Below are 19,070 nucleotides of genomic sequence, written 5' to 3' on the forward strand. Positions count from 1 at the left end.
CTTATCTAACTATGAAATATTTTTGTTCCTGTATTGTCCTGTCACCTTGGACTCTGATTTTTGCATCACCCGAAGTCTGCTGCAACCTTGCACTTGTTCACAAGGACTGGATCACTCTTAATCTGAAATTAGTGTGACATTAAATTGCTTTACCCCATATGTTCAGAAGTGAGTCCTGGTCTTTTCCTGCAGAAAAGACTAGTTACGGTGACATAATGAGGAACCTTTAGAAAGAGTTTTATAACCTTTCTCTACAATCAAACAATTTCTTTAAGAATCTTATTCCATTCAGCTATGTGTTTTTTTCTTCTTGTCCTTTATAGCTAGCCTTAGACTTCGCAATTTGAGGAACGCACTGTTCATTCACAGAGTGAGCAGCCTTTCTATTACCTAAAAATGAATAAATCCAGCTCTGGTATTTCCAGCTTTCTTAACAATCCTTTCATCTTTTTCTTATATAGGTACCTTCAAGAAGACAAGTGGATTGTCCTCTTATTTCTGCACTGTGTTTTCTTGATGCTCAACCTTCTTTGATTCCTACTCCAATTATGTTGCCACTGAGGCTGTGAGCTGCACCGAGCTTTAGAAAGTATGCTGAGCGGTCCCCCTTGAGAGTCGAGGCAACTTTCTTCAAGTGGAAAGTTCTACTGCCAGGCAGTCCGAGATAATTGTAGTAGGCCCCCCCCCCCCTTTATTTTCTATTCTCCTAGTTGATCATTTGGTCTTTACCTCTTTTTCTTCAAACTTTGAACATACATTTTCTTGTCTTTGTTCTTGGCTGTAAGCTTGCATTCTGCTCACTGAGAAGGTATAAGACCTTAGAAATACATGGTGCTTCTCTAAAATATGTCTAGTTGAAGCTACCCTGGTATTTCACCATTCTCTCATTGTTCAGAATAAGATTTTTATATTTTCTCCAACCTTCCAAACACCTTTATTCTCAATTGCATTATCTTGTCTCCTTCCCTTCCCTTCCCTTCTCTTCCCTTCCCTTCCCTTCCCTTCCCTTCCCTTCCCTTCCCTTCCCTTCCCTTCCCTTTCCTTTCCTTTCCTTTCTGTTTCTCTTCTTTCTTCTTGTTAATTTTTATTCAGTATTATCACCATGGAGACCTTCCACAGAAATATTCCATAACTTCATTCTTCCTTTCAGCTTCTATCGTTTTTGCTTCTCTTTTTAGCAACTCTCCATAGAAACACTGATGCTTGCGTAGTCCTATGCGTTTCAAACATCCTTGAGGCTGTATTTGTTCTCACTTTTCTATGGCCGACAACTACAATGAACTAATGAGCTGAATCCAGATGTCAGTCCCCATGCCTCTTGAGCTCAGTTTTACCATTTGTGCCCTAGCATGATGTTTTTCTTCCAGGTTATTAAATATGTGTTCATTTCTTTTGCGAGGGCTCCCTTCCATCCCTGTTTCTATCTTTGGAGCTTTTATTTACCCCTTTACTGTCATTTGAGCAATTGATGACTTTTAAACTTATGTCCCCTGCATGGGTAACTACACGCTCCTACCTGACTGTCTGCTCAACCATGTCATTTGGATGACAGATTAGTACCTCAGATATAATATTTCAACAGTTTATACTCCAAATCTTCACTTCCTGAATTTATTTCATAGGTCTAGAGAGATGTCTCATCTCTTAAGAACACTGATTGCTCTTCCACAGGACCATGTTTGATTCCTGGCACCCACAAAGTGGGTCACAGTAGCCTGTACCTTCAAGCCCAAGGGATCTGCCATTCTCTTCTGGTCTCTGAGGACACTGTCTTCAAATTCTGCACATACATGCATTCAGCAAAAACATCCACAGACATAAAAAAAGAAAAACAAAAGAAATAAAATTTAATGTGTTCCTTGTAAGTTTAGTAACAATCAATTGTATTATTAGTGTTTATAGTCAACTTTAAAAAAATTTAAAGTTTATTTTAAGTATGTTGAGTACACTGTCACTGTCTTAAGACTCACCAGAAGAGGCCACTGGACCCCAGGACAAATAGTTGTGAGCCACCAACTAGGAATTGAACTCAGGACTGCTCTGGAATAGTAGTCAGTGCTCTTAACTGCTAAGCTATCTCTACAGCCCACAACTTTTTAATTTATACACAATTTTAATGTTTATGTCCTTGTGACAATACATGAGAAAAATCCACTCAGGTTTCACTTTGAACACACACAAACACTCGAGAAAACATACACACACACACACACACACACACACACAGAGAGAGAGAGAGAGAGAGAGAGAGAGAGAGAGAGAGAGAGAGAGAGAGAGAGAGAGAGAGGACAGGAGACAAGGAGAGAGAAAGAAACAGAGACAGACACAAACACAGACACAGAAAGGCAAACAAATACACAAACGGACAAACACACTCACACTGCACACACTCACACAAGATTCTCCATTTTCCAACCCCTTCCTTGTTCTTTGCCTCCGTCCGGAGTACGTTCATTCAGCTCACCGTTGTACCATCCTCACAGCTGCTTTCCCTGCTGCGGCGTTCACTACCAACTCATTTAAAACACATCTGATCACATGAACTCCTCTGGCTTTCAGTGACATGAGACAGAGACATCCTCAGAACGAAGTCACTTTCCTATGCTGGCTTATTACACCTTTGCCTACTTATCCCTTACGTGCACTCAGATGGTGCCTAGAACTTTCCTGTTCTTAGCAAACGCCCGAGCTTCTTTCATCTTGCCGAACACACCTTCCCTTCCTTGCCCAATATCATATGTTCTTCCTTCTGCCTTAAGTGGGTCTCCTCACCTAGTGTCACTGCCTGCTCTTGTGACATGTTTCTTATTAGACAGGCCCCCTTTGGAGCACTGTAAATAAACTCCACTCTTTCCCCTACTGATTTGCCTTTCCTCATTATCAATCTTCCTCCCTCGATTCTCACTCACCAATGAATTTATCTTTAATTTGAATTTGCTTATAGCTTGCCTTCCAGATGATACCCATGGAGTCATGAATTCTGAAGGACTGAGGAACATTTGTACCCAGTCCACCTCAAATAGTCAACAATTACAATGGCATTATCATCTGTCTTGACTCCCCGCTTTTCCTTGCCAAGTTTTACTTCTCATTCACAATTTGGTTTAGGGATTTACCTTGTTCATCATTTGCCTTTTTCCCTTCTTTTTGATTTAAAAGACAAGACAAAAAAAGCATTGGAAATTTTTGCGAATTAGTTTTATTAAATGAGGCAAGAATTAAGAAATATTAGTGGTGTGTGGTGATGTTTCAAGTCCTTAAAGGCTTGGCTGAGCTTAGGTCTGAGTAGAATTAGGCAGCTCTCTCTGCCACAAGAGCGGAAGGTTTGAGAAGTAGTCCAAGATTGTACAAGTACATTGGAATGCACCCAGAGTGGGTCATCAATATTCTCTGCAGGCATTCCAATTGATTTAAATTTTTGCAATTAGCACTAAAAACCATTATTTATCTATTTCAGCATTTTAATCAGGATGTCATATAATCATTAAAATTCACACTCCGTATAAATTTCAGGAAACCCCTGCCCCTTGGCCTGAGAACTTGGCACTGGGACCCTACACCAAGGAAGGTCCCTTCCTCTTATGGCAATTGAGGAGGTGATAACCTTAGCCCGGAGCACAGATGGTGACTGAAAACAATACAATCCAACCTTTTTCTTGTGACCTTGACTAGACTGTGCAGGTCTCTCTGTGCTCCATAAATTACAGTTAATTACGCAGAAATGGGAGAGGGGCTTATTCCCAAGAGGCATCAGTGGAGAGCAACTGATTTCACTTAAGGCTGAGCAGCAGTATATTAATATCAGCTTAATTTGTGGTAATTGCAGTAGCAATAAAGAATTATCCCTGGAATATTTTATTCCCATGATTATCTGAGTGTTTAAACTATGAAAGTATTTTTTTTTTTTTTTTGGTCATGGTATAAAATGCCCCATTCTTTCTCATCAGAAACTTTGTATAATTAGTATCTGGCAGACAACATGATGCTTAGCCATTTCCTCTGTCCTGTGGATGCATTTTTATTAGGTGAACTATCAAGTAACCTTATTTATTATTCCAGATAGAAGCATTTTGATCTCATTAACATGGATAATTTCCTCCAAACTTATGTAGTCACACTGCGGCCCAAGCTCCCTTTATGACAATTAAGATATACTGGCTTTTTTCTTCTTTTTCTACCCTACTATACAATTAAGATACCATTCAAATCAGTAAATTTATTAGTATATTAACACACTAATTGGATTACAAACACATCCTCTTATTCCTGAAATGTTTATGATTTAATTGACTTGTTTAAACTAATTTTCATCTCCCTGTGCAATTATAATTTGTTGTTAATTGAACTTATTTACTCATGGAATTCGGATACAACATGTCCTTGTACCAAGGAAATATGTCCAAAGATCTCACCAGAGGACCAAGTTTTGCTTTTACTCGTTGGGCACCTGATATTGTAGCAGAGATAATAATGATCATGCAATATTCATTTGTCGAACTGTGTAAGATTTAGCTGTACAAACTTCTAGAAGAAGGTACTATAGCTCATTTACTTTATAATTATTCTCTTATTCACAAATACTTCTATGTGAGAGCTGTTGCTTAAAGAACATGTTATTTTTCTTTTAAACGGTATGGATCTTTCTCTGAAGGTTTTCATATGTGTATTGTTGTGTGCATTATGCGCACACATGTGTGCAAAGATTTGTACATGTGCAGGTGAGAGGACAGCTAGTAATCTATAACTTATCCACAGTACTCCCACGGGAAAGGGTTCTTACCGAGTGTGGAATGACACACGAAGGTGGCAGTCCCTGCCGTTTGCCAGTCTATATTGCGGATGTCGGTGTGCCATGCATGGTCTAACACAGATGCTGGAGAGCTGAGCTCACGGCTTCATGCGTGTGCAGCAGGGCCTTCCACTGACAGATTCCTCTTTAACTTAGCTAGGAATCTGCAGCTGTCATAATCGGACACAAAGAGGCAGAGAACACGGGACACAGGGACACATTTGAGGAGGATGGCGTTCTGTATTGTGGCTTCCAGGACTGAAATGCTTAAAGGGTTTAAGGAGAGACAAACACAGAGAAAAGAAGCGGGGGTGGTGTTGTCGTTGGGGTATGGAGGTTGGAAGTTTTAGAAGTATAAAATGCTTAATGGTAGTGTTCCAGTTCCACGGGGGTACCCGTTACAGCGAGAGCCTGAAACTGTGCTGTTTTAGAGAGAAGTATTTGAGATATAAATTGAATTTTGTAGAAAGACTTTTAAGACCCCTAGTACCACAGTTTTCCTACTCAAAAGTTTAAATTTCTCTCCACCCACACCCAGTTATTTTTGTGGTACAACACAAGTCACATACAGAGAAACACACAGAACCAAGACTCTCTCCAGGTGACCCGTGCCCTCATTCAGAACATAACAATTACATATATCCACTTCCCTTCTTGTCTCCTCTAGATGCCTCTTTCTGAAAGGAGACCGCCTGACGACTTTGATGATTAGTGTTAATTTGACAGGCTTTAGAATCACCTTGCCGATGGGCCTCTGGGCAGGCCTGTGGAGATTAATTTGACCATCTTAGTTGAAGTAGGAAGACCGGCCCATTGCCCCTGGTGCTCTTCAGTGGGATCCTGGAGTCTGTAAGTGGAGACAGAGCAAGGAGAATTCGCTCGTTACCTTCTTCTGACTGTGGACATCCATTACCAGCTGCTTCAACCTCCTGCGCCCTGATTTTCTTTCCCTGATGGACCCTACCTTGAACTGAGTTAAAGCAAACCTTTCTTTCCATTAAGTCACTTTTACTAGTATATTTTATCACATCAGAAAACAAAGACAATGGCTTCTCTGGCCACACATTTTCCTTAGAGTCTGTATCTTCCTGTAATTCTTAGGCATTTTAGAATAGCTTTATCTATTCTCCAGTGTTATAGGAGGAGTCGCACTATATGTATTATGTGTGCGAGGATCTATAGGTTCAGTAGTGTTCCTGAAACTGTTTTCAAATGGTCACGTGTCACTACAGTTCACCCATACACCTTCTTGCTGTTGTGCTGTGTTGTTTTATGAAGCAGGATGCGTATCATGCATTCAGTGTAAGTGGATAAGCATTGTGCTTGTTTACTGCTTGAAACTAGGACATATAGCACTGGTCCTGGGTGCACATTTCACAGGGAACTTTGGCAAATCCAAGAATCTTAAGATAATAGCTTTTATTTCTCATTTTTGATCTTCATATTGTCAGTAATTGAGCCGTAATTTTAACTTGCACTTTCTGATAGCTCATGAGAGTGAGAATTATTTCATACTTATACTAATGGCTTAGAGAATCCATTTTAGACGTGCTATTTAAAGTCTCTTGCCAGTTTCTGTGGTGTGTGTGTGTGTGTGTGTGTGTGTGTGTGTGTGTATCTATATGTGTGTGTTTGTGATTGTGTGTATATGTGTGTATGTGTAAGCACATATCTATGTGTGTGTGGTTGTGTATATGTGTGTATTTATATGTGTGTATGTGTATTCATGTGTGTATCTATGTGTGGGTATCTGTGTGTGTATTTATGTGTGTGCATGTGTATATATATTTATATGTGTGTATATGTGTATATGTGTAGGCCAGAGGTTGTCATTAGGTGTCTTTTTTCAATCACTCTCCACACTATTTGTAGAAATTTATTTTTTGAAACATTCATACATGTATACCATGAAATTTGATTATATCCCACCCCCATTTCCTGATAAGCTCCATTCCTGAACATTTGCCCCTTCCAACTTCATGTCAGCTATTTTTTAAATAAACATTAAGCCCAAATAGTATGGCATATGTGCATAGTTGTGAGGCTATTCATGGAAACATGGGGAATCCACCAGTGGCCATAGCCCTGAAGAAGAATGAGTCTCTTCCAATAGCCATAAACCATCAATAGCTGTTTATTTATGTCTGGGCCTCATGGGCTGGTCCTGACCCAGTCTGAAATTGTGGAAGGTTTGGACCTGTGTATGTAACAGTAGCTGCTGTTTATGCATGAAATAACCATGTCATGTCTGGAAGACAGCTCATGGCATGCCCTCTAATGCATAGCTCTCACATTCTTTCTGCCTCTCTTCTATAATATGCTCTGAGCCTTGGCGGTGAGCCGTCAAATGTTTTGTTGAGGGCATGGTGCTCAGAGACAGGGTCACTTATTCCCAGGGCCGTCACCAACCATAACCCTCTGCACTAACCACTGTCTGCTGAAAACAGGGTTCTTTTCTCAAGGACAGTCAATGTAAATATAAATATTGGCAAGGCACCTTGACAATGTGATGATTAGCTTTAATTTTCATCTTAACACAGTCCATAATCACCTTGAAAGAGAGTCTTTATATGAAATTATGTAGATCAGCTTTGCCTGTGAGCATGACTGTGGGAGATTTGACATAAATATCCACCGTTTGTATGCAGGAGGCTGAAGGGGAACGTGAATGCACAGATTTATTTTCTTCCACACAACTCTACACACAGTTTTGATACTAGATATTCTGGAAGGATTGCTGGGCTCATTCCAACCTCACGTACATGTTACATTACATCCACACTTTTATTTTAGTTATTAAATCTCCAGTATTAGATGGGAGCTGGAAGATTGTTCAGTGGCTAAGAGGGGTATTATATTTCAGAGTACCACCCTCATCTGACTGTCCTGGCGTGAGGCACACACATGATGCACAGACATGCATGCAATCTAAATCTTCACAGGCATAAAATAACATAACTCTTAGACGAAGTCATATGGCGGTGTTCTATGCCTTTAATCCTAGCCCTGGGCAGGCAGAAGAATGTGGATCTCTGTGAGTTCAAGGCTAGGTGATCTACAGAGAATTCGAGGACAGTCAGGATGACACATTAAAAACCCTGTCTCATACAAACAAACAAAACAAAATGAAACACAAAAAGAAAATGTAAAAGAAAGAAAATGAAATAGAAAAAGAGGGAGAGAAGGAAAGGAAGGGGTGGGGAGGGAGAGAGAATATCAAAAGCCAGGAAGATCTCTAAATTCAAGGCCAGCCTGGTCTAAATATTGAGTTCTAGGCTAGCCAGGGATACACGGAGACCATGCATCTCAAAACAAACAGCCAATCAAATTAAACCAATCCAAACCAAATCTCTTGTTTGACTTTAAAACCAAATGTGTGACTTTATTACTTGTTTTCTCCATTGAAGTTGAGACTAAATTCCCAAAGCTCAACATTTTCCCAAAATTTATTTTTTGTTTCTATGACTATATTCTTTGTTGACATAGTGCTATGTTCATGGAACAGTTTCATCCAGTCATTGATTCCCCTAACAGTCTCTAAACTGTAAACTTTTATTGCTTCCATAGCTTTGCCTTTTACCAGAAGAGGGTACATTTGAAATCATGCAGTCTGCATTCTTTTCGAAATGCCTTCTTTCACGCAGTGACAGGTATTTAAACTTTCTCCTGCCTTTCTCTGTTGTACTAGCTGGTCATTGTCCAGAAGGTCTCTGTAATATAAGTATTATTTCATTCATAAACTTATAGATCACCTTTACTCTCTCTACTATCTATCTTGACTGAAATACTTCAACTTTTGTTTGCAGCCCAGGCTAAGCAATCCTTTTAAGAATAATTGAAGTTCTCTAACATAGCATATCAGCTCTGTTTGAATTAGACTTGTGGTTTCTTCTCCAGGAATAACTTTCGATTTTTTTTGCCTTCTACTTTCTAAGTTTTCTTAAAAACTCCTGTCAGTTTTTTAATAATTATTACGATTAACAAGGTTATAAACATAAACTATCCATTGGATTTATCACCATGGACTAGTAGTTGTGAAACAACATTCAATGTTTACAGCTTCATCTCCAATAATCTTTATGATTATTAAGTCTTGGTTGAGAAAAGTGTATGTTTTCTCCACTTAGCATTCCCTCTCATTGGAATCCTCACTGACAGCATAATTGTCATCTGTGTTTCTGCTAACATCCTGCTCTGAACAATCTGGGCTTTTTCTGTTATGGTCCTCAACTTTGTTCAGTATTCTTTTCATTTGCTTATTACCTCATCCCTAGGAAACAAAATATGCATTTATTTAATCTTTTCTGCTTGAGAATATTGACATAACGAGACAAATTTATTTTCATATTTCTGGAAGTCGGACAACTTAAAGACCCTTAAAAATCTTTGCAAAGTGTTTCTCCAATGCGTAGGTCTTGCGACTTGTCCTTGATTAACAGAGTCTACTCACATTGTCCAAGGGGATCTATCTAACTCAAGGTCACCTTCATGCAAACTTTATTTCCTCTTGAAGCTCAATATCCTTGACATGTAGCATGACATGTTTCTGTGTTTGGGGATTAGGCCACAGGCATGTGTGGGAGAACATTATTGTGTTTCTCACATGGCTACACGGGATGGGTTAGAGAACAAAATCACAAATTCAACGTATTTTATCTTTTGTTTCTCAAAATCCTTGTTCTGAGTACATTTATGTTCTTGATGTTATGAATGTCAAAGCAAAGAAATGATCTTAAAAATTTGAGACACTGTAGATATAAGAACTTCCATAGGAAAAATCATGGGGAAACAAACAAACCGACAACAACAACAACAACAACAACAACAACAAAAGCCAAGGGTAATTAAGTTCCTGGTCAAAGTAGATTATGTCTGGTCTGCAGTTGCATCACTGCGTGGGAAGCTTTATCCTCCAGGAGACAGACAGCCTGGAATGAGTCTGTTACACTGTAGACATATTTATCATTTCAACACTTCGTTCAATTTGTGTTATAAGAAATTCATTTGGGGCTGCTGGAGTGTACTTCTCAAACGCATGCTGCTGATGAAACAGGGCAGAGTGCCTGTGGACGAGAATTGGTAAGGAGTTATAGAGAGCAAAGGCAGTGGGAATTGATGTGAGTAAGGGTGTCTACCCATGCCTTGAAAAATCCTCTTTAAATTACACTTGTGAGTGGATGGAGAGCACATTCTCTTGAAGCCGCCATCAATCCTGTCCCGAGCTTGCCATTTCTTTAATACATCAGTGAGATTCCTTTCTGGAACCCGCTCTTCTGCTGTCTTGAGAGGAGACGCTGTGGTCTTCCCACTGAGAAACTGACAGAAGCATCACTGATCCAGAGCGGAGTCACAGGACAGACTACTTAGTCTCCAATCCTCTGGACAATTACACCAACCACTCACGATGAAGAGTTTCCCAAGAGAAAGTGATTAAAACTGGGTGGAGCCAAAAATCTGAATAATGATTTTCTTTTTTTGGAAAGGAAGGGAAAATATTCAGTTAAGGTGAATAAGTTCATCAGCTTCCTTTGCTAATTCTCAGATGGCATATTCGCGTATTATTTTTAGCTATCATGTGGGTGTGTCCCCGTCTCTAAATAGAAATATTTACAGTATAGTGCACTAGTCTAGTCAAAGCAACATGGCAGAGCAGTTGCTGGCACATAATATTGGAAAGCAGACCTAGAATCAAATCCTCGTTCTCACACTGGGAACCCTTGTTAGGTCTAGGGAAATTCATCAATGTCCTTCCTTATAAAATGAAAGGAAGTGTAACACAATCACTAGTTGGTAGGGTCAAGTGAGGACACAGAATCTATGCTGGATGTTTGCTGCTGTGCTTCTGCATAGCATCTTGGTGTTGCCATCACAACCAAGCCCATCTTCATTTTCTCCTCCTTGTACCTCCTTTAGGCTTTCAAAATTGTCTCAAGAGCTATGCAACCATTTCTACCTTCTTTTATTCTGAGTTTCAGGGGGTGGTGTGTAAGAAAGCTATAGAAATTTGGTGAGCTTATGATATTAGATAAGAATATTTTAAATAGTCATAGCTTGGAATAAAACAGGAGTAAGGAATAGCATCAGTTCACTGGCCTCTTAGTAAAATAACACAATTGGCCTTTGAGTTTGGTCACAATAAGATTCTAGAAGTTGACTCTGCTACTTTCTTGGCTCTATGAATCACTCATAGTTTCAGCTAATGCTAGACTACAAAGGAAGAATACTTATGTACTACTTTTAGAGGATTAAAGGGAATATCTTTCAATAGCTTTCAAGGGATTAGGAAATGTAAATGCACAGTATATCATGGAAACACATTCTTTTTCACATAAATGTGGTTCAGGTCCTCACCCATTATCACACCTACTACAGTCATCCCAGTCTCCTGAAATTATCTGCTTCTGTCTTGTCAATGCTGAAAATAATTATTACATGCTATTGTGCAAAAGAGACACGTATAATCCGTTCAAAGTATCTAGGAGAGAAGGGAAGAAATTCCATTGTCCAACTACATAAAACCAAACACCTATGGCTGCTGTGCCAAGCTGAAGGACCGTAGAGTGCACTGTCTTATAGAAACGACTGTATAGGCAGATCTGTTTAACAACATGGGCTCCTTTATAAAGACACATCAGACTATGTGGTTGCTCATGGAACTATAAATTCCCTCTACATGGCTTCTTAGAGTAACACGCTCCAATCAACTCATGTATACATCAGCTGAACACAGTGGAGGAGGTTCTGGAGCCAGAAACCTGTTTGAGGTTTGAGTTCTTGAGGTTACCAACCTCAAGCTGAGAGTGTCTCGATTTGTTTGTTCTGGATAAGTTTGGACAGCACAAATGCATTCTCCTGCAGTGTTTGGAGAAATAAATGAGGCATTGTGCATCAAATCCTTCGTAAGCACATAGCAAAATATCAAATATTAGCTGTTTAAAATTACTATTGCTAACATAAGTTTCTTAACTCTTAAAAAAAAAGTTAGCCGATGAATCTATTTAGATTCTCAAAAATGAGAAGGAAATTGGAAGAGGTCATTTGAGACACAAAATACAGTTTCCTAAATGAATATGTTGTTTGAAGCCTTTATGCAGCAGCTGAGCAAACTCTGGGATGAGAGCTTTTGCTGACTGTATATTTAATTATTGTTATTTATTGCTTTAACCCCTCGAAAAGGCAGAAACGAAGGAAAAGAATCAGGAACGAAAGCCTGGCAGTTCTCCGAGAATCAGTGATGGATGTTTTCTTCTCTTCTGTTGTCGAGTTTACTTTATGATAAACACATTTGGGCATGTAATGTAGTGTGCCCTTTCCCTAACACCTAGAACAAGACATATATAAGAAAATAGAATTCTTTCTATTACATAGTAATTGATTTCTCTCGTGCTTTCACATGTACCGACACACTGTTGTGTTTGCTCAGCCCATGTATCATTTGTTAAATGTAATAACATGGAGACAATATTAAATAAAACCACAGGCGACAGTAACTCAGCAGTTCTTGTCTACGGCATTGTCTTTTACTTACCCTGGAAGGCACTAAAACATAGCTTCTGATGATTCACAGTAGGGAATAAAAGTTAGAGGAGTTGACTATGTAATCCATCTTTCATACACAAATTAAATTTCTCTCTCCATGTTTATAGAGTGTTTATTGCAGAATATAGAGGGATATGCCTTGTCACGTAATCGAGGCTATTTTTCATTCAATGTTTAGCAAGATGTTAGATTCATTTTAAAGACTAAAAACAACGTGAACACTCCCATAACCACCAGGTTACTGTTCGCTTTTAGTTGTATTGAGTAAAATAAACTCTATTAACTATGTATTTCCTACTTTCTGGTTTACAACGCTGGCATATGGGCCTTCTTTCCATGGAGAAAGGTTGCCACTGATAGATGTGACTGTCCCTCAGTGTCCTGAGTGCACTTTGATACAAATGCCATACCTTCATTTGGGACTCTTTATGGAAGTTAGGAAGATTATCTCTTTTCCATAAATAATGCCAGGATTTGTTACCAGACAGCCAAAAATTACAAAACAATTCAGCCATCCAACTCTGAGCCCCTCTAGTGGCTCACTTTGGTCCGTCACTGTATTTAATACCTCAGTCAAGGCATGGTCCCCACAATTCCCTCATGCCTGTGGCCTCAGTACAGATCTTTCTGACCTCTGTGTGTCCAGGGTTGGGCTGCAAACACTGTAGAACAATTATCGACAAAATTCCGGGGCAGTCGTCTTTGTGTTATTTGATCCTGCAGGCAGGAAGAAAAGAAAGCCCTAGATTTTAAGACACAAGTCAAGAATATTTTCATAGTTAAAATTAGCTTTGGTATCTGTTAAATGACAAAAAAAAAAAAAAAAAAAAAAAAACCCAAATAACTTTTTTTTTTGTTATGCTCTTAAAGTGTTTCCATTCACACTATTAGTAAATTATTCTTTATGTCTGTGTGCTAGATGTGGTTTAGGTGGGAGTGGGGGTGGGGGAGGGGCATCCAGCTGTGGGAGGCCAAACTCTCTCTGTAATGCTGAATCTCATGTGTTTAACCTTGTGTACTCAATGCCAAATAAGAGTCACAGGATATGGTAGGAAAAAGAGAACGGCATTTTTTCTCATACCGAGGGGTGGTGTACTAGGCTGACAAAAATGGAGGTATATGGAGACATGGTAGGATTCTTTCTTCATTGCCCTGTTTTGTTGAGACAAAGTTTACATCCAGTAACATCCAATCTTCCAGTGTTTTCATTTCTTGACTTTTGGTAAATTCAGAGCCCTGCCCAACTACTACCATAATTAAGAAGTATTTCTAACTCCTGAGTGTTTTTCTTTCGCACATTTACATTAATTTTTATGAAGTCCCGATTTCTAGCTGTCCTTGATCTTTGCAGTGACCCAAGAGCTGTCTTTACCTAAATAGGCATTTTACATACTTATGTATGTATGGACAAGTACATGCAAAGACACACACACACAGACACAGAAACACACACACATTTTCTTTGTTTTTTATTGCTTTTTACTTCCGATATAAAACCTCCATGATACATACTAACACAACTGAATCCTGTTCCTATCTGAGTGGGGTACATGGTCCTCCTAATTCTCATCTATCTACCACTGGAGGGAGAAGTAGTGTATACTCACTTTTAACAACTGTGAAAAGGGTAGGTGGAAGCCATTCTGTTTAGTTCTTGGGCGTGCAAACTTTCATTACGTTGGGACAAGGATCTAAAATTAGAATGGGCAGAGCATCTCCCAAATGGTCCTAATACGTACCCAGCAGGCAGGATGCCATGATCAGGTGGTTCTGCCAGACTGAGGCTCATCCATTGCCCTGGACGTGTGCCGAGCCCCGTGAGGAAAACTCACCGATAATTTGTGGCAGTCCGGGGATTGTATTATCACAAGATACTGTTTCCCCAAAGGACTGTGCTAGTCTGCATTTCAGGAGCACTGGATGGGGTCCAGCACTGCCTCCTCACAAGTAACTGATGAGCATCTCTTATTTTAGGCATGGCTTTAGACACACGGTGGCATCTTCTAGTAGTTTGGTTTTTATTTAATAAGTGACTAATGGCATTGGGCTATTTTCTATCTTCCTTGGGTATGTGTGAATCAGCTTAAGTCATTTGCCACTACATTTACGTTTATGTACGTCGATTATAGGTGTGTGTTTTCTCTTTTTGTTTCTTGTGCATCTACGGAAGCTCTAGCCTGACATGATTACTACCATCACTAATATATCTTGAAATCTGTTTGTTGGTTCTTTGTATCTGACTTCCATGTGTGAAGCTATTTGGGTTCTTAAACTTCTTTATCTTTTGGGAGATTCAAAAAGGAACCCGATGAACCCTTGATTAAGAGTATGCAAAGTATGTCAGAAAACACAGTACCAAACATGTTTCAAATGTTACTTCATCAGTATTTCATTCATTCTGATGCTTAATTGATACACTTATATTGATGCTCATCACAAGGGGAAATACACAAACATATATTTCTGTACTTAGTAAACCATTAAAAAGTCTTACATTTTAAATCTGCTTTGGTACGAGCGAAAATTTAACTAAAAAGTGGCTGCACCTAAAATTGTATCTACTAATCTTCTTTTTCCTAAAGCTTTGATGAAGAACGTGTAGTGTTCACAAAATATTTGTTCACCATTACTCCCTGTCACGGGGATCATTACAGTAACAGCACAGGAAACAGAACAGACTATCTCAGGAGCACCAACATCTATGTAAAAATTAATACTCACAGGGAGAAGTGCTCTAGTCCAGTGATTTCATATGCAGTTGCACAGGAGCTCAAACAGCTGTCTAAGTTCTGTTTACCACTCAGCTGGAGTGAATGCTTGGAATCTCTCTTGTACATTTCTTATTCCAAGTTTTTTTCTGAGCATGTATGGAATATGAAGCATAAGATGTGACCATGTTGCCTGTTTCACAGAAAAATAGTCCTCGTAATTATGTGATGATAGGGCTATGCTAGTATACTTGGGGCATTCAACGAGAAAACTAGTTAACTTCAACAACGGATCAGCCTCCCTCTCCCCCAATTTATGATACCAGTGTAAAGGTTTTGAATGCTTATTTTGTGTGACTCATCGCACATTATGGTGGGTACCTCTGAAAATTTGACGACTTAAAAATATTCTTATTTATGTTTGTTGATTACTGCACGTCATGATTTTATTTAGCTTTTAATATTCACAGGAAAACAATGTAGGGGTAAAATTGTGCAAACTTGGAGTAACCTGCTTGTCATTCACTTGGGGCATGTGAATGTCACTGATCTTATTCTGGGCAGGTTATTCCAAGCACAAATCAAAACAACCCTGAGATTTCACCTCACATCAGTCAGAATGGCTAAGATCAAAAACTCAGATGACAGCAGATGCTGGGGAGGATGCAGAAAAAGAGGAACAGTTCTCCATTGTTGGTGCGGTTATAAACTGGTACAACCACTGTGGAAATCAGTCAGTCTGGAGATTCCTCAGAAAATTGGACATAGTACTACCTGAAGACCCAGTTATTTCACTTCTGGGCATTTACCCCAGAGACACTGCAATATGCGAGAAAGACACATGCACCACAATCTTCATAGCAGCCCTATTTATAATAGCCAGAAGCTGGAAAGAACCCTGATGTCCTTCAGTAGATGAATGAACACAAAAATTGTGGTATATTTACACAAGGGGTACTATTCAGCTATCAGAAAGAATGACTTTATGAAATTCTTAAGACAATGGATGCATCTAGAGAATATCATCCTGATTGAGATAACCCATTCACAAAAGAACAGACATAATATGCAGTCACTGATAATTGGATACTAACCCGAGAAAGCTCAGAACACCCCAGAAACAACTCACAGACTGTGTGAAGTTCAAGAAAAAACAAAGCCCCACCCCCAAAAAAGAAAATGAAAAACCATTATGCTTAATCTTTACACACCAAGAAAACATTGATTATTTCCAAGTTACATCTTGTCTTACATGTACTTTATGCTCATTGTAACTAGTGAGACTTTAATGCATAGTATCAAACCTTTAAAAAAATTAAGTACTGACAAAATGTATTCATATACTTTTATGCAAAAATGCTTAAAATCTGTACATTTATCTTTGTTTTTTAAAAATAAAGTTGTTCAATTTATAAAAGAAAATATGTTCCCAGTATAGAGTCACTGAACACAAGGATTTTGTTTTAAAATCTTTATTTTCAGCGAGATCTTCAAAAATAATTTCAGCTGGAAGAGATACTTTCATGTTGGATGCCTAGCATTAATGAAATATGAAATGTGTTAGATTTTTAAAAAGTTTAGAGATAAATCTAAGTACCTGGATATGATATTGAGTTGTCATCTAGAATTATCACATCTTGTTTAAAATCAGTAGCCAATGTTTAATCTATTTATTTATAAATTGAGTACCAACAAAATCAGTTCTAATGCTACAAACATAAAACTAAAAACACATTGAAATGGATCAAAACCCTATTTATGAACAGGAAGTCATTTTATTACATTCTTATAAAACCAAATGGAGATAATAACAAACTGAACATTATTTCAAAAAATAATTTAATTTTTTAAGGGTGAAGTTTGGTTGCATAGTTTCGGCTTTCCAACCAAATAGATTTGTATTTTATACCAGAAGATTGAGATGGATCAGTTCTTTGGATGTTTCACATTCAAACGGGTTGAAGCATATAAGAGAATATGTAAAAAAATAGGGAAGCATTTGGGAGATTTTTATTTTGTAAAAATAAATATTAGAAGTTAGTAATGTTTGTTCATGTAGTGTTTGCATGTACAAATTCAACTAGCAGCAGGGTAGAAGTATGCGGAAAAAAACTCCTCTGTCCTAAATATGCACAGATATCTTTCTCATGATTCCTTCTGAGTAATTTATGTAATATCTGCACTGTGTTCATTACTATAAGTAATCATGAGATAATTTACCGCCCGTGGGAAGATCTAAGATATGTAGATGGCACTTGATAACAAGGACAAAAGCATTCATGTATTTTGAATTTGTCAGTGTTTCTGCTACATAATGATGAAAACTGTAGTTCGAATATCCTTATAAATACATTGGGATCAGTTATATATGAAGTTCAAGTTGAAGACATTACAAGGATTATATTTCCTATTGAGCCAATTAGGTTTTACTCAAATTGGAATAAATAATTTATCATTAATCCAAAGAAGAGTGAATTAAAAAATTCCAATTTCAACTGTAATTGTAAAAATGCAAATCTAATTATTACAAGACATTTTCTTAATTTTTCAATAAATTTGTAATAACATCATGCTAAGAAACATATGCTTTACACCATGACTTATAGTAACAAATATATTTTGCAAGAATGATTATTATTCCATTCTTAAACATCTGGATAGCTCATAAAATCAGATATGCTAAATGAATGTGTGTATTTTTATTTTAAGAGAATATTCATTATTAGAAATAGTATTTTAATAGTATTTTACCCTTGTTTATATCTAATGAAAAAAATTCTTGGCCAATAAATACATCTTTCCAAAACTATATTTTTTATATTAGGATCACTTTCCCTCCACTACATTCCTCATTTTGAGTGTCAAGTTATAAAGTCAACACCAGCTCACTAGTTTAAACTTCAAACAATCCTTACTTAGAAATGTTGTGAGCAAATCACTGTTTCAAAACCATTATCTGTATTTTAAAGAGTGGTTATCCTTTTTCTCACTGTAAGGTTTCTTCTGGGAGACTTCATCAACTGATCAGGGAAGATTCACAGCACCTCAGCCAAACATTAGGTTGAGGTCATGAGTTCTGCAGAGGAAGGGGAAGGACTCAGATGCCAGAAGGGTGAGGCGCATTGCAAGAGCACAGCTTAGAGCCTCATGGGAAATTCCTGGCATCAGGGAACTTGCAGGGGTCTGAGACAGGTCTTTTGCATATCTGTTATGGCGGAGTAGCTTTGCATTCTTGTGGAAATACTAAAAGTGCGGTCTGGGGTTGTTTCTAATAATTTCACATGTTTGTGTGCTTGTGGCATCCTTTTCCTCCTATTGTGTTGCCTTGTCCAGACTTGATGTCTTGGTATGGACCTAGTCTTATTTCAGCTTGTTATATTTAGTTGACATACCTGAGAGCCCTTTTCTTTTCTGAGGGGAGGTTGAGGGGATGGGATGTGGGGGAACAAGAAGGTGGAGGGAGAAAGAAGATGGAGAGGGAGAAAGGGAAAGCTGAACTTAGGATGTAATATATAAGAGAAGCACACACATTTATATAAATATTTCTTTTAGACAAATAATACTACCTGTTATAGGTATAATGTTAACATAAGAACACAATCCTTCCATCTGTTAAAGGGTTTCATATCTACAAATTTATTATTTAATGTACAGAATCTATATAATTTGTCGATTTTGTCTTGAAATATCTATACCCTATCTACTGTACTCCACCCAGATATTTCTTATATTTTTACTATTGCTTTGATTATTAACATTACTTAGAGCACAGAGTGTTGTCTGCATGCTGATTCTGTCATACTGCTTGATTTTGTAAATAAAAACTTTTTTTGGAACACAGCCATAATCATTTATTTATAGCTTGCTGGGTGACCTTCATACCACCACCACATATTTTTCAGTTCTGATAGAGACCGATAGCCTAGAGCCCTAAAATATTAACCACCCCGGTCTTTGCAGAACGTTTGCTTACTCTAGCCCAGGGACGAAGTGATTTACTGGATGTTTAGAGGAGAGGTGGGTCAAAGAGAGCA

Source organism: Micromys minutus (assembly GCF_963924665.1).
Source record: "Micromys minutus genome assembly, chromosome: 31".
In the NCBI taxonomy this organism is placed as follows: domain Eukaryota; kingdom Metazoa; phylum Chordata; class Mammalia; order Rodentia; family Muridae; genus Micromys; species Micromys minutus.